The following is a 14615-nucleotide window of genomic DNA, read 5'->3' on the forward strand; positions in this document are numbered from 1 at the left end:
TTCTTTTATGAGTTTAACATTTTTTAATACTTTTAGAAACTACACAGTTTAGCGCCATCACCATCACTCATCGTAACAAAACCGCTGATATGCGCCAACAGGCTGTGGTCATGTGGTCCAGTCGACAAGTCACCACCAATATTCATGCCCGACACAGAATGTATTTCATTATGTCAAGTTACATGGGGGAGGAATCCCTCCACTGTTCCACAGCTTTTTTATGCCAACAAGCGTTTCGGCATCCTCAAGTACACCAACTTTATGGGAGTTATCCATCAACAGACTGTAGCACGGTTTGGTGAACCGTTCATTAAAAATTTCCACCATCAGATGTGCTCTTCCAGACCATTTTTGAGGTGCAGATGTTGCAATTCCTTACTGGAAGCAGACGACCATAAATATCCCTTATATAATTCCTGTTGTCCTATCCACATCTTGTCGTACTTTACTTCAATTGCACTGGGGTTGGATTTCAGTGAATGGTATGTGTTCCTCCATTCAGGAGGGTACACACTAATTTCAGACCCATTTTCGATCAGGAATTGCTTACCACAGATCTTGTGGAGAAAGGTGAAAGTTGGTTGACAGATGAGACCATAGCCTTTGTGCTCATCATCGAAGTTTGGGTAACTGCATGGCCTTGTACATTGTCTAGCTGTATTTCCAAATCACCTATGGTACCAACACCAGGTGAATGTATCACTCTTATTAGCATTGGTCCTGAAATTACAGCTTGTTTTCTCCACCACTGAGCCCCAATAAATTTGTAGCGAGTTGGCTGAATGAACACACTGTGTTTCTGGCTACTGCTGTGGAGAGGTTATGTGCATTCCAGAGTGATGTCTGTCTACACGGATATGCGTATACCCGGGCCACCAACCAGTACCTCATTAACTGATGCGCATACACTTTCGTCACTTAATGTAATAGTAATTGCATCTGATTTACATGTTGAATCAGTGAGTGGCCATTCTGAAAAAGAAGAAATAATTGCTCTAACAATTGCCGCCAACATGTGTTCACCAGAAGATACAGAAGGATTGCTCACAACAGTTCCATACCAGCCAAAGCACTTAGTGACTACGAGATTAGCAAGCAAGAGTTATATGCATACACTTCGCCCACTGTAATTTGTGCAAACACAGTTCTGGTTGCAGAATATAGCACTGCAATAAGGCATCTTTCGGTACAGTGAAGTACCAATCTTTCAGTGCATGGTCAATCACATGTAAGTCCAACTATGACACTATCACTGTAAACTTGTCCAAATCATCAGTAATGTCATGTTCTTAAAATATATCTTCCACTTGTGTGAAAAACAGCTTCAGTTTTGTGGACCAGAATGAATCAAGCTTTATGTCACTGGTCCTGGATGAGCAACTTATGAAGTGCTGATTATTATTGTTTGTCACAGGAAGATGTGCAGGAACAATGTTCACTGAAGGGAAAGCCCTGCAGAGATTCATCATTGTGTTTTTACAAGGTGTGCCCATTGATCCTTCCATTGTTCATATCACAGTGCACTGAAAAATGAAATGTACCACCACGTAAACCAATCAACGCAGAATCACCACTATCGGGGTTAGTTATTAAAATGCTTACCCCTAAATATAATGCAGAACACAGTGAGTAATATAAAATACAAATTTATTGCAAATAAATTTACATATTTACTATTGCACTATCATCACATCACATGCAATGTAAACAATCACTTAGGCAGAGATAGCAAGTTGAGTCTGTGATACTGTTCACACTCGCTCTGATAACATTATATCCATAAATTTCACCACAATATAACGTTTTTTATCTGCCTAGAATTCATCTTTATGATTACACATTTTGGAAGACAAATAAAACTCAGATGGTGATATTCTAGAGCTGTTTATTGTAAAAGTTAAGAATCTAGCAAGTGTTTTGTTCCTCACAGTAAGCCTTATATGCTAGGTGGTCCCCAGCCTGCCTTTAGGCCGTGCTCACACTGGTGGCCGGGCTGCACCGCACTGGCAACAGTCAACGTATTTGATATCTCTGGTGTGAGGTGGTCAGTGGAGCTTCTGCAGTAAACATATCAGATGTTCCCAACTATTTTTGATCATCAGCACGTCTGCACAACTTAAATTTTTTGTTGAACAAAGGAGAAATCCCTTCCTTCACTTTTCAAAATTGGTGGGGAAAATTTATAAGTATTGTAATGATACATGAAAATTTTTTTATTGTCAGTTTGTTATTAAAACAGACACATACATAATTCATCTATTTCCATAGTTTTGTAGCAAAAGGGGACTAAACATCCACATTTTTGTACATCCTTTTATTACAATTCCTGTTAAAGTGCTGAAAACAGAAAGAGTTACAGAGAAGAACTTTAAAATAATTGGCAAAGTGGGATTAAGTGATCCAGGGGACAGTCCATGAAAATGCAGTTCCATTTGGCTTTGATTTCACCACAAGATTTTCTTAAACAATGTTTTAATTTCAAGACTTATGCATAGTTCCTTGTCAATGGAAACAGAACCAGTGAGCCAAGTTATATATGATGATGATGATGATGATGATGATGATGATGATGATAATGACAATTGTTACTTCCTGAGGAGTCTCAGGAGATCAGTAACCCCCCCCCCCCCCCTCCTTTTTTCAAAGGCAAATACTTGTAAAACTTAAAATACAAGAGCTTCTGTGTTGTGAATGGGATGCAGTGAGTTCTGTGCAAAGTTTTCCTTCAAAACAATGTGCACTAATCCGCTTTACTTTGCCACCACACAATTTTTTCTTCCACTCGTATACTCCTACGAAAGTTTTTTGTTTTGAAATTTTTCTTGAACATTTTGCAGCAGATACTGAAGTGTACTGTGATTCATTCTGTAATATGAATAACCTTTTTCTAAGAAGTTTTTTAGTTCTTCATGTAAGGAAAAAAGTTGCTAAATTTTGGTCAGTGTTCATGGGATGAGTCCATAACCGTTGATTTCTTCTGTGCTCCAAAACTGAGTCACTGTACGGTCACAACAGTGTCAATAAAACAATGAAGTTACTTTTCTGTAAGATGGCTCAGACTGGCTAACAGTGAACTGCTGATGGCTCCACCTGTGTATCTATGTATCTGATTACACGTCATTGATGTACAATGAGAAGAGTACAGGTCCTATAATAACAAACCCTGAGGGACGACTGATACTGCCTGCCTCAATTTCAACTTTTCGTGCAGGACACGATGCATTGCTGGTGAAACATCTGGTATGAGCAGAACTGTTGTACTGCACTTGATGAGAATTTTAGGCTACTAAGTTTGGCAAGTAAAATGTTAAATTTGATTGTATCATAGGCTTTACTGAGGTGTAAGAAGCACATGATAGTCATCTCTTGTGAATCCATGGCAAGCTTCAGGTCAACTGTTACCTGTATTAAGGTAGAAGTTGTGCTGCGATCTTCATGGAAACCTGGTTGGTATTCCATTTAGTATGCTGTTTATGGTCAGGTAGTTTTGTTAGCTGGCCATGCCCTATATATTATAAGGCCTATGACAGTGCAGTAATCAGTTCAGCAATGAGAAGGTACTGTGGCAAAGTCCTTTTTTGGCAGTGGCGTATCTAAACCCCGTTTACAGACCTCAGGGTAAGTGATTGAGTGTTTGGAGGTATCTGTTACATTGGGCCAAAAATTAGCATCATTAGACTGCAATGCCATTGTTCCCAGTAGATGGTGATCCGATACACATAACTTTTTTGACAATATTGTGTGATGTAATATCCGCAACTAAACATATTTTATTTTTTTGAGAGTGAAAATGATATAAGCTCAGATGGATGGATGGAATGGTGATGGTGACCGCCAGGTCTTTAGCACTGGAACAAAAATAGTAAGAGGTGAGTGATAAGTGGCAGCAAAATACACTAAACATGAGTAGAAAACAGCGTCAGAAATTAGAAGTAACAAAATTGCACCAAACCATGTGTGCACCCACACTGAAACTCAGAAAGAAAGTGCCATGTCAAGATTACAACTCAGACTAAAATACTAGGAGGAGTTAAAATAACATTCCAAGTGGCCATGGCTGGCTGATCGCAGGGAGAAAAAGGATGAGCCAGTCAACTGACAACACACTAAAACCTGAGCCTCAAAGCTGAGGCCAGAGCTCAAACACATCACAAAAACCTGAAAATGTTATCCACTCACACCTCATCATCAGCTAAAATAGAGGGCAGATCCCCATCAAAATTCACTTCCTCCCTCTCATCACTATAAACATGCACTCAGTTAAAGTACAGTGTACAAGAATTTGCCTGCCACAGGCATCGCAGAATGGAGGTATCCTCTCCAGAGTAAGAAGCCATATGTAAGGGGTCAGTGGCTAATCCAAGGATCACTTCATCTCACCTGAGCGACCAACAGGAGGAATGCCGCAGCTGGATACTTCACCAACCACAGTTTATTGTTTGTCCCCTCCCAACCATTCCTCCTCTCACAACTGCATGGACCTTTGACATTAACACAGAAATGACACCCTGCAGGGGAATAGCACATTGTGTCACGTCATGTCCACTGCAGGCGTCCTTGCCAGCCCGATTTCCCCGAACCCCCATATGTCCTTGGACCTGACAGAATGATAACCGCTTCCCCAACTGATGAAGAAGTACAGTTGGTCATGTACCAGCTGAGCCAACTTCTCAGATTCTGCAATGGGAGTGCACTAGGGAATCATAGCAGATGAAAAACAACATGCACTGAGCAGGTATGTATGGCTATGGCGTGTACTCCAACACCTCCAGGATTGCATGGATATATGCTGAATAAATGGTGTAGGCCTAGGGAAGGCGAATTCAGATGATACAATCAGAGAATACTAAGAAATAGCCAAGAGAGTTCTCTGTTTGGCGCCATCAGTGTACACCACTAAAACTGCGATTCCTATCTAAAATGATAAAAAACAGAGATTGAAATGAAAAATCTGGGGTACAGCCTTCCTTAAAATTTGTTACGTATAAAATAAGCTTGGGCCTCTGGAGGAACCCACGATGAAACTCTGTTCCAAGCCCAATGTAAAACATCAAAACCAGCCACACCCACCTCTAAAAGGCAAACATCCACATGAATCCTGTAGGGCCACATTGCTCATTACCAATTACTAAAAAGCCTTTCCATTGGAAGTCAAGCAATGGTATGGTATGGTATGCAGGTATGTATGACTACGGCATGGATGGCATTTTATATGCATGGTGCACAATGAACAGCCGCCGCTGTGGTGAAGTGGTGGGTCAATAATCTCAGCACAGAAGCTTGGTATGGGGCTCATTTGGAATGACCCAGGGACCAGCCGAATCCTTTCACGGTGCGCCATGTCCAACATCTTTAAACAAGAGGGTCTTGCAGACCCATATACAGTGCTGCCACAATCAAGCCAAAATTGCACAAAAGCTGTCTGCCCCTCCTGAATTGTGCCCAAGACATTTTAAAATACTCAGTACTTTGAGGGACTGTCTTTCCAGTCCTTAAGGTGTAGCAACTGTGTAAGTTTCAAATCAAATGTGAAGTCCAGAAACCTCAGTGTGTCTTCGAAATTAAGAACAGTGTCCATCATCCTCAATTCAAGAAAGCTTAAAACAGGACGGGCATGGTTCAAAAGAATGCACAGACTTCTCAGTTGAAACTGTCAAACCCTTCTTCTCCACTCACTCATCGAATCATCAGAGAGTTAGTTGCAACTGCGGTGTCGTCATTGCAAGGCTTGAAAAGCAACAAAAGGCAGAGAAGTCATCCACAAACAAGGAACATTGGACAGCACATTTAACTACTGATGTAATACTATTAATATCTGTGGCAAAGACAATCACACTTAAAAATATGTCTTTAAAGACACCATTCTCATGCTCAGAGAGGATGTCACCAACTCCTTATTGAAAATAGTGTGGTGAGAGGAAGGACCAAATACAAATGGAAAGACATTCACCAAAACCCCATTTGTGGAGCTGCCCAAGTATAAGCTGCCTTCAAGTAATATCAATGGCCTTCATCTTTGTCAAGAAATATACCCAGATAATGATGCTGGTGCAGGAAAGCCTGTTGTACAACTGTCTCCAGGCAGGTTATCAAAGGTGTGGTGATCCCTCCAGAACCCTCAATGAAAGTGACTAAGGGAAATCCCTGAATTCTAAGATCTGGACAAGGCAGCAGTTTGCCATCTGCTACTTGGTCTTCCCCACAAATCTAGTGAGGGCAACACTAAGATAACTACTCAGGCATGTGCAGTCTTCCCTGTGTTTTAAAAGAGGCATTATAATTGTCTCTCACCACATGTCTGGAAAATTACTGATGCACAATTGACATTAAAAAGGATGAGGAGGATTTTTTTGCTTAACCCTGTGAGGTGTGGGATCTTACTATAATCCATCCCGTTGTGACCAGGAGACACGTCAGAAGCTGCAGACAATGCAGAATCCAGTTCCCACATGAAAAAGGGACTGTTTTGCTCTTCTTGTGAAGCCAGACAGTTGGATCCTGACTGGAGGTGGCAGTAAAACTGGTAAAATAGACCGCCATAATCTTCATTTGAAGAGTGCCATGTCCCAGTACAGCACCCACTGGACACTTCCCTCCTCTCCCAGAAGCCCTCCTGACGGTCTTGCATACAATGATATTCTTCGTGGAACTGTTAATGGTGGTCAGAGACTGTTGCCACAATCTCTGATTGCTCTCTCAAATAATTCAGTGACATTTGCTACCCCAAAACGCAGCAATGTTCTCTGCAAGTGGCCAGTACTTGAACCTACACTGAGCTGTCATGGTTGTAGAGCAGCAGTTGTCCAGAATACTACAGCGGATCATTTGGGTAATATGATCCACCCATTTCTGGATGCTGGCATAATGTCCAAACTCAGCAAGGCAGCTGAAAGCGTCCAGTCTGCTCTCCTGAGTGCCCATCACAGAAGTTTTTTGTTGGGCACCACTCTGCCTGGCAGGTGAATCTAGGTCAGGAAGTGATCACTGCCATACAGGTCATCAACCAGTTCCCATTGAGCAGTGTGGGCAAGGGCTGGAGAGCAAAGACAGTTATCAGTAGCAGATAACGACTCTGTTGCAGTGCAGAAATGTGTGCCCTGTATTTAGCAAATGACACACATGAAGAAAAGAGAAGCCTCTAAATTGCTCTACTCCTGAGGCAGGAAGTTGCAGAGTCCTAAATCACATTGTGTGCATTAAAATCACCACAGAAGACGAAAGGGTGGGTGGGGGAGCTGAATACGACAGCTATGAAGAGCCAGTTCATCAAGCACCTCATGGTGGCAAGTAGGGAGTACGGAGGATCAACTGATGACACACATGCAATGAAAATGCAACTGCTTGTAGGTTGGTTGTGATGGAGGGAGGCAAGGAGTGGTAGGCAATGTTGACAAAAATAACCATTCCTCCTTTAGATCTCTTTCTAATAACATTGTCCTTTTCGTGGAGAACAGAGCCACAAAGTGCAGGGGTGTCAGAAGATTTGCAATGAATCTCCTGAAGACAGATACACAGTGATCAATCCCTAGACAGTAGACATAGTTCTCCCACATGTATCCTGTACTCCTGAAAGCTGCATTCAAGTATGGAAGCCATTTTAATAATGAGGCTTACCCTTGCCTTTTCCCCCCGTCATTCTCATGAGGTTGGGAGACTGCAGTGGTGGATTTTAGCGTCCTCACAATCCAGAAGGTAGAGCCAACATCGCCAGTCTCTCCGACACACAATATTCCACGGCCATGCAGCATGGTGGTCACTGAAACGTGCCCAGAGCTTAGTCATAGAGGACTGGCAGAGCCTACCAGTCCCCAGCTCAGGAACCCTGGAGTCACCAAGCCCACACCCAGCAAACAAATGTTGACCCCTTGTAGGCTAAAGCTTGTTGCAATTTAGACTCGACAAAATATAAACAGTTCAGATGGTTGGTGAAACTCAGGTACTTAACTTCTTCTCATTTGATGTTCTGGATTTCTACAAATATCCATTTACCACGCTAAGTAGATTAAGTAAAAGAAACACCAATGTATGTTTTATAACATTTTATTATTGTACCCTGAGCGATGAAGGTGGTCCATTGCAAATAACCGATCAACTGTGAACTCTGAACTACACAACTCACACTCTTGTGTACATTTTCAAATAATTACTTCACTGTTGATACAGCAATTTTTCAATATTACAATCAAAAAATATCTCATCAAGTTAATTTGACATAAGTACAGAAGCGTTATAATTGCTGTTATTCATTTCATACATACAAATCAGCCAGAAAACAATTATCTGAATTTATGCAGAATAAAAAACGAACTTAACAACTTCATTAATTTTACAATACCAAAACTAAGCACAGTGTTTCTCCTGTGTTTTCAACACATATTTCATTAGAGTTTTTGGTCAGTATTAACATTAATTCTATCTTTTACATAGCAGTGGAAGAGAGAATGTTTTCGAAGATGCAGAATTGGAGACATTGCTGAGTGAAGCCTCACGTCAAACTCAAGAATTGGCATGATTGGTGGGAGTGACACAGCAAGCCATTTCAAAAGTCTCAAGGCTATGGGCATGATTCAGAAAGAAGGAACTTGGCTCCCGTGTGAGCTGAAACTAAGAGATGTTGACTGGTACTTCTGAACAGTTGCTTCAGAGGCAAAAACGGAAGGGATTTCTGCATCGTATTGTGACTGGGGGTGAAAAATCGGTTCATTACAATAACCCTAAACGCAAAAAAATCATGAGGATATTCCGGCCATGCTTCCGTGTCGACGGCCAAACCGAATATTCATGGCTCCAATATCCTGCTCTGCATTTGGTGGGACGAGCATGGCGTCGTCTACTATTTGGTGTTAAAACTGAGTGATACAATCACAGGTGCTCGTTGTTGTTGTTGTGGTCTTCAGTCCTGAGACTGCTTTGATGCAGCTCTCCATGCTACTCTATCCTGTGCAAGCTTCTTCATCTCCCATTACCTACTGCAACCTACGTCCTTCTGAATCTCCTTAGTGTATTCATCTCTTGGTCTCCCTTTATGATTTTTACCCTCCACGCTGACCTCCAATCCCTTGATGCCTCAGAACGTGACCTACCAACCGATCCCTCCTTCTAGTCAAGTTGTGCCACAAACTCCTCCCCAGTCCTATTCAATACCTCCTCATTAGTTATGTGATCTACCCATTTAATCTTCAGCATTCTTCTGTAGCACCACATTTCGAAAGCTTCTATTCTCTTCTTGAAACTTCCTGGCAGATTAAAACTGTGTGCCGGCCCGAGATTCGAACTCGGGACCTTTCCCTTTTGCGGGCAAGTGCTCTGCCAACTGAGCTACCCAAGCACGACTCACGTCCCGTCCTCACAGCTTCACTTCCGCTAGTATCTCATCTCCTACCTTCCAAACTTTACAGAAGCTCTCCTGCGAACCATGCAGAACTAGCACTCCTGAAAGAAAGGATATTGCGGAGACATGGCTTAGCCACAGCCTTGGGGATGTTTCCAGAATGAGATTTTCACTCTGCAGCGGAGTGTGTGCTGATATGAAACTTCCTGGCAGATTAAAACTGTGTGCCGGACCGAGACTCGAACTCGTCACTGTTGCCTTTCACAGGCAAGTGCTCCGCCATCCGGGCAGAAGTGAGGCTGTGAGGATGGGGCGTGAGTCGTGCTTGGGTAGCTCAGTTGGAAGAGCATTTGCCCGCGAAAGGCAAAGGTCCGGCACGCAGTTTAAATCTGCCACGAAGTTTCATATCAGCGCACACTCCTCTGCAGCGTGAAAATCTCATTCTGTACTCTCTTCTTGTTTAAACTATTTATCGTCCACATTTCACTTCCATACATGGCTACACTCCATACAAATACTTTCAGAAACGACTTCCTGACACTTAAACCTATGCTCGATGTTAACAAATTCCTCTTCTTCAGAAACGCTTTCCTTTGCCATTGCCAGTCTACATTTTATATCCTCTCTACTTTAACCACCATCAGTTATTTTACTCCCCAAATAGCAAAATTCCTTTACTACTTTAAGTGTCTCATTTCCTAATCTAATTCCCTCAGCATCACCCGACTTAATTCGACTACATTCCTTTATCCTTGTTTTGCTTTTGTTGATGTTCATCTTATATCCTCCTTTCAAGACACTGTCCATTCCTTTCAACTGCTCTTCCAAGTCCTTTGCTGTCTCTGGCAGAATTACAATGTCATCGGAGAACCTCAAAGTTTTTATCTCTTCTCCGTGGATTTTAATACCCACTCCGAATTTTTCTTTTGTTTCCTTTACTGCTTGCTCAATATACAGATTGAATTACATCGGGGATAGGCTACAACCCTGTCTCACTCCCTTCCTGACCACTGCTTCCCTTTCATGCCCCTCAACTCTTATAACTGCCATCTGGTTTCTGAACAAATTGTAAATAGCCTTTCGCTCCCTGTATTTTACCCCTGTCACCTTTAGAATTTGAAAGAGAGTATTCCAGTCAACATTGTCAAAAGCTTTCTCCAAGTCTACAAATGCTAGGAACGTAGGTTTGCCTTTTCTTAATCTTTCTTCTAAGGTGAGTCGTAAGGTCAGTACAGCCTCACGTGTTCCAATATTTCTACGGAATCCAAACTGATATTCCCCGAGGTCCGCTTCTACCAGTTTTTCCATTCATCTGTAAAGAATTCGCATTAGTATTTTGAAGCTGTGATTTATTAAACTGATAGTTCGGTAATTTTCACATCTGTCAACACCTGCTTTCTTTGGGATTGGAATTATTATATTCTTCTTGAAGTCTGAGGGTATTTCACCTGTCTCATACATCTTGCTCACCAGATGGTAGAGTTTTGTCAGGACTGGCTCTCCCACGGCCGTCAGTAGTTCCAATGGAATATTGTCTTCTCCGGGGGCCTTGTTTCGACTCAGGTGTTTCAGTGCTCTGTCAAACTCTTCACGCAGTATCTTATCTCCCATTTCATCTTCATCTACATCCTCTTCCATTTCCATAATATTGTCCTCAAGTACATCGCCCTTGTGTAGACCCTCTATATACTCCTTCCACCTTTCTGCTTTCCCTTCTTTGCTTAGAACTGGGTTTCCATCTGAGCTCTTGATATTCATTTAAGTGGTTCTCTTTCCTCCAAAGGTCTCTCTAATTTTCCTGTAGGCAGTATCTATCTTACCCCTAGTGAGATAAGCCTCTACATCCTTACTTTTGTCCTCTAGCCATCCCTTGCTTAGCCATTTTGCACTTCCTGTCGATCTCATTTTTGAGACGTTTATATTCCTTTTTGCCTGCTTCATTTATTGCATTTTTATATTTTCTTCTTTCATCAATTAAATTCAATATTTCTTCTGTTACCCAAGGGTTTCTACTACCCCTCGTCATTTTACCTACTTGATCCTCTGCTGCCTTCACTACTTCATCCCTCAAAGCTACCCATTCTTCTTCTACTGTATTTCTTTCCCCCATTCCTGTCAATTGTTCCCTTATGCTCTCCCTGAAACTCTGTACAACCTCTGGTTCTTTCAGTTTATCCAGGTCCCATATCCTTAAATTCCCACCTTTTAGCAGTTTCTTAATTTTTAATCTACAGTTCATAACCAATAGATTGTAGTCAGAGTCCACATCTGCCCCTGGAAATGTCCTACAATTTAAAAACTGGTTCCTTAATCTCTGTGTTACCATTATATAATCTATCTGAAACCTGTCAGTATCTCCAGGATTCTTCCATGTATACAGCCTTCTTTAATGATTCTTGAACCAAGTGTTAGCTATGAAAAAGTTATGCTCTGTGCAAAATTCTACCAGATGGCTTCCTCTTTCATTTCTTACCCCCAATACATATTCACCTACTATGTTTCCTTCTCTCCCTTTTCTTACTGACGAATTCCAGTCACCCATGACTATTAAATTTTCGTCTCTCTTCACTATCTGAATAATTTCCTTTGTCTCCTCATACATTTCTTCAATTTCTTCGTCATCGGCAGAGCTAGTTGGCATATAAACTTGTACTACTGTTGTAGGCATGGGCTTCGTGTCTATCTTGGCCACAATAATGCGTTCACTATGCTGTTTGTAGTAGCTTACCCGCTCTCCTATTTTTTTATTCATTATTAAACCTACTCCTGCATTACCCCTATTTGCTCATTATTGAACGCGATTAATGCGTTTGAGCAAACCCTTAAGAGACAAACAGCTGCAATACAGTGAGAGCCATGATGAAGTGATTTTGCAGCATGGCAAAGATCAACCCCCTGTTGCAAAAGAGATCAAAACATACTTGGAAACATTAAAATAGGAAGTCCTACCCCATCCACCGTATTGAGACATTGCTCCGTCTATCACCTGTTTGGATCAATGGCACATGGCCTGGCTGACCACCACTTCCAATCTCATGAAGGAGTCACAAATTGCATCGATTCATGGACTGCTTCAAAAGATGAACAATTTTTTCAGCGCGGGATTCATACACTGCCCAAAAGACGAGAGAATATAGTGGCCAGCAATGGAAAATACTTTGAATGCTACATGTGTAACCAGTTTGCGTCATTAAAGCCTCAAATGCTGGGGAAAAAATGGCGGAAGCAAAGTTGTACACCTTGTACTATGTTCCACAGCCACTGTGTGCTCCTCTTTTTCTCACACTGCCATTGTATCCTTTGCTCTTTCTATACCATGACCACTGTCTACTATCTTCCTGTATTTATTACTTTCCTGTCTCTTCACCGCTGTCACTATCTCCTCCTCTCTCAGCATAAAAAAGTGAGAATATGTTCATATGCACAAATTTTGGGAAAATTTCTAAAGGTGCCAAGGATGGCAGATGAGGCAGCTGGTACCTTATTTTTCAGTCAAAGTTTATTAGTAAACAGGAGCATATTTGCCTTTTTTGTGCTCCATTAGGAGCATTTTTCCACTGATACATTTCTTTTTCATGCAGTAGCAGAGCTTGTCACTTACGTGGAAAGAACTTTACATGTCAGTAAAGTTTTACTTAAGTAAAATTCAAAATATGCAAAACTATAGAATTTTACAACCCATGATTCACTACTACAGCATGTTGTTCCCAGAACGCTTCTGATAGTAATGGAAACACTTTCAGCATATTTCTCCAATGTCATTTTATAAACTACATTTTCATCTCGTACCAGATTTTATGTGTACAAGTGAGCTAACATTAAACTTCCATATCTCAGAAATGGATAAATATAAAGAACAATTTCAAGGTTGTACGAGATAGGGATCTTATGAATACATTGTAAAAATTCCAATCATTTGCTGTGCATGGCCACCTTGGTATCTGTGGCTCAGTTTGGTACCCAAAAATCATGTTTTCGAGGTATTTCTCAATAATGGATAATTTTTTTTGAAAACGGAAAGATGACACTTCTAGATAAATGCCTAGAGTGTATACATTTAAAATCTGAGTAATTTGCTGCACTTATTTATTATTTAGAATTGGTCTCACAACACATTTTGCATTTACAAATAGGGTAATTTTGAACCTCTGTATCTCAGAAATGGATAAAGATATCAAGAAAACTGTCAAGGTTGTTCAAGGTCGGGGTCTTAGGAACATATTGCAAAAACTTCAGCAATTTGTTGTGCATAGCCATCCTGGAATATCAGAATGATTTTGGTATCCAAAAACTGTTTTCTTTCACGAAGCACCCATGAACTAAAGGGTGTCTCCATGAACCCATTAAGATGCAATGTAGACCACATCTAATGCAAAAAGAACCAACCAGTTTGCTCCATTTGCCTGAGCTGAAGGGAATGTGTAATATTCAAACTTTGACTCTGTACTTAGGATAGTCACAGTAAGATAACCCCTCTGTCAGGTATACAAATGGTCCCTAGCCCAAGAGCTATCCAAAACACTTGACATTACCTTTCTATAACCAATATAACTCAAGGTATAAGTCCTGGAAAATGCACATTTTTATGGAACATATACTGAGGCAACAAAAGTCACGGTATACCGGCACACACATAATTACACACGTGGTAGTATCGCAAAAGGTATAAAAGGATAGTGCATCGGTGGAGCTGTCATTTATACTCAGGTGATTGATGTGAAAAGGCATCCAACATGATTATGGCCGCACAATGGGGATTAACAGACTCTGAATGCAGAATGGCAGTAGGAGTTAGGTGCATGGGAAATTCCATTTTGGAAATCATTAGGGAATTCAATATACTGAGATCCACAGTGTCGGGAATGTGCCGAGGAAACCAAATTTCAGGCATTGTGTTCAGCACAGGCAACACAGTGGCTGATGGCCTTCACTTAATGAGTGAGAGCAGCGGCTTTTGTGTACAGCTGTCAGATCTAACATAATAAGTAATACATTTAAAAACAAAGATGATGTGACTTACCAAACGAAAGTGCTGGCAGGTCGATAGACACACAAACAAACACAAACATACACACAAAATTTGAGCTTTCGCAACCTAAGGTTGCTTCATCAGGAAAGAGGGAAGGAGAGGGAAAGACGAAAGGATGTGGGTTTTAAGGGAGAGGGTAAGGAGTCATTCCAATCCCAGGAGCGGAAAGACATACCTTAGGGGGAAAAAAGGACGGGTATACACTCGCACACAGACACATATCTATCCGCACATCAATATATGCGGATGGATATG

Source organism: Schistocerca piceifrons, chromosome 7, assembly GCF_021461385.2.
Source record: "Schistocerca piceifrons isolate TAMUIC-IGC-003096 chromosome 7, iqSchPice1.1, whole genome shotgun sequence".
NCBI lineage: Eukaryota > Metazoa > Arthropoda > Insecta > Orthoptera > Acrididae > Schistocerca > Schistocerca piceifrons.